Source organism: Garra rufa, chromosome 1 (assembly GCF_049309525.1).
Source record: "Garra rufa chromosome 1, GarRuf1.0, whole genome shotgun sequence".
NCBI classification, from domain to species: domain Eukaryota; kingdom Metazoa; phylum Chordata; class Actinopteri; order Cypriniformes; family Cyprinidae; genus Garra; species Garra rufa.
The window spans coordinates 51273383-51276968 of NC_133361.1; positions in this window are offsets into that span (position 1 = coordinate 51273383).

The following is a 3586-nucleotide window of genomic DNA, read 5'->3' on the forward strand; positions in this document are numbered from 1 at the left end:
TTTATGCTTTTTAATTCTTTTATTGCTTGTTCTATCCATCTGGTTTCTTGCTTTGCGCTTTTCTCACTCGGGGCTGAGTGTCCTGGCAGTTCAAAGGCCTAGAAATGATGTGTGGCTTGTGTGTTTCTTCATTACTCTTTGTTTTATTGTTTGAAAGCAACAGAGAAAAAGAGAAAGAAGTAAAAGAGGGAGAGAAACAAACACACTCACATAAATTCAGGTCCTTTTATATTTATTTCGGGAGATCTGATGCAACCCAACAGCTGAAAGATGCAATGAGATGTTTCTGCAGGTACCGCATTGGTAGAAATGCTGAATCATTTCTGTAGTGGAAAACGGGGGGAAATTTTTTTTATTTTATTTTTTTTTGGCTGTTGACAGTATTTTATGATGTGTGCAGTAATAAAAAGAGATATTTACAAAATCCCTTCTGACTATCAACCGTAAAAATAATAAAATAAAATAAAATGAAACAAACCGGGCCTTGTATGTGACCCTGGGCCACAAAACCAGTCTTAAGTCGCTGGGGTATATTTGTAGCAATAGCCAAAAATACATAGTATGGGTCAAAATTATTGATTTTACTTTTATGCCAAAAATCATTAGGAAATTAAGTAAACATCATGTTCAATGAAGATGTTTTGTAAAATTCCTACTATAAATATATCAAAATGTAATTTTTGATTAGTAATATGCATTGTTAAGAACTTAATTTGGACAACTTTAAAGGTGATTTTCTCAGTATTTAGATTTTTTTGCACCCTCGGATTCCAGATTTACAAATAGATGTATCTCGGCCAAATATTGTCTATCCTAACAAACCATACATCAATAAAAAAGCTTATTTATTGAGCTTTCATATGATGCATACATCTCAGTTTTGTAAAATTTAACCTTATGACTGGTTTTGTGGTCCAGGGTCACATATAATGATCAGATTTCTGCTCTGGAAATATATGTAAATTTGTGCATATTTAATTTGATTTTTTTTTTTTTTCCTAGTGGTTGAAAGTATTTTCTAATGTGTGCAGTAATAAAAAAAAGATATGCTGAAAATTCTTTTAAATTACATATTAAATTATTATTATTATTATTGGTGGTTGAAAATAAGTAATAAAAGAGATTCTGAAAAGACCATCAACAAGAAAATAAAATAAAATAAACTTTATATAATGTTCAGATTTCTGCTCTGGAAATATATGCAAATTTGTGCATATTTAATTATTATTATTAAATTTTTTTTTTTGGCAGTTGAAAGTATTTTCTGATGTTCAGTATAAAAAGAGATATGTACAAAATCCCTTTTGAAAAAAACATCAACTCGAAAAAAAAATAAAAAAATAAAAAATTAAATAAAATAAACCTGGCCTTATAATGTTCGGATTTCTGCTTGGAAATATATGCAGATTTGTGCATGTTTAATTAAATTTATTATTTTTTTTCTGGCAGCTGAAAGTATTTTCTGATGTGTGCAGTAATAAAAAAGGGATTAAAAAAAATATCTTCTGAAAAGACAATCAACTTAAAAATACAATGAAATAAAATAAAACAAAAATGTTCAGTTTTCTGCTCTGGAAATATATGCAAATATGTGCATATTTAATTACATTTATTATTTTTTTCTGGCAGTTGAAAGTATTTTCTGATGTGTGCAGTAATAAAAAAGGGATAAAAAACCCTTTCTGAAAAGACAATCAACTTGAAAATAAAATAAAATAATAAAATAAGCCTGGCGTTATATAATGTTCGGATTTCTGCTCTGAAATATATGCAGATTTGTGCATATTTAATTAAATGTATAATTTTTTTTCTGGCAGTTGAAATAATTTTCTGATGTGTGCAGTAATAGAAAAAGGAAGAAAAATCCATTCTGAAAAGACAATCAACTTGAAAATAAAATAAAATAAAATAAAATAAAATAAATAAATAACAAATAAATAATTAAAATAAAATAAAAATGTTCAGATTTTTGCTCTGGAAATATATTTGAAAAAACCATCAACTCGAAAATAAAATGAAATAAAATAAAATAAAAGACTTGGCCTTATATAATGTTCAGATTTCTGCTCTGGAAATATATGCAAATATGTGCATCTTTAATTATTTTTTTTTTTTTTCTGGCAGTTGAAAGTATTTTCTGATGTGTGCAGTAATAAAAAGAGATATGTACAGAATCCTCTCTGAAAAAAACATTAACTCAAAAATAAAATGATATCATAAAATAAAATAAAATAAACTAAATAAAATAAATATTTAATTAAATTTGTTATTTTTGTCTGGCAGTTGAAAGTATTTTCTAATGGTGTTTAGTAATAAAAGGAAATATAAAGAATATAAAAAACATCAACTAACTAAAATAAAATAAACCTGGCCTTAAATAATGTTCAGATTTCTGCTCTGGAAATATATGCAAATGTGTGCATATTAAATTAGATCAAGCATAATTTGCATATTCAAACATAACATTTTAGATAACAAAAAATGTCTTATATACTCATATTAATCCACAAGGGAAGTATTTTATTTTATTTAATTTTAGATGTTTATTATTTAGGATTATTTTATTTTATTTTATTTATTTATTTTTTTCACCTGAGGTGTCTTGCCTTAACTTTCAGATGTTTCTCCTTACATTTCTTTGGAGAAATAGACACAGATGACAGTGTGTATAGTGTAGCTAAAATAATTTGGTTTTAAGAAAATTTTAATGAGAATTGATTATTGGGGTGTATATTTTTTTGCCTATTCATAAATCTCAGGATTTTATCAATTAAAGCGTTACATGCCGCACCATTCATGCTAAATATAGTTAGATATTTTTCATTTTTAAAAATATTTTTAAAATAAAATTAATAATAAATATAATAATAATAATAATAATAATAATACATAATAAAATAATATTAATAATTAAAATGAAATCAAATAAAATTTAATAAATAATATTTAAATTAATAAGATTTTATAAAATGAAATATAGTATAAATACTGTTTTATAATTTTTTTAGTATTTATATCTGTTTTATATAAAACCAGTCTTAAGTCGCTGGGGTATATTTGTAGCAATAGCCAAAAATACATAGCATGGGTCAAAATGCTTGATTTTTCTTTTATGCCAAAAATCATTAGGAAATTAAGTAAAGATCATGTTCCATGAAGATTTTTTGTAAAATTCCTGCTGTAAACATATCAAAATGTAATTTTTGATTAGTAATATGCATTGTTAAGTACGTAATTTGGACAACTTTAAAGGTGATTTTCTCAATATTTTGATTTATTTGCACCCTCAGATTCCAGATTTTCAAATAGATGTATCTCGGCCAAATATTGTCCTATCCTAACAAACCATATATCAATAGAAAGCTTGTTTACTGAGCTTTCATATGATGTATACATCTCAGTTTTGTAAAATTTAACCTTATGACTGGTTGTGGTCCAGGGTCACATATATATTTAAATCTACTATATTTCCTATTTTTATATTAATATCTACATTTTATTTTTTATTTTGTTTGGATGAACAAAGTGTAAGGAAAAAGAAATACTGTCATCTCTTTCTCTCTCTCTCTGTAGATAGATAGATAAA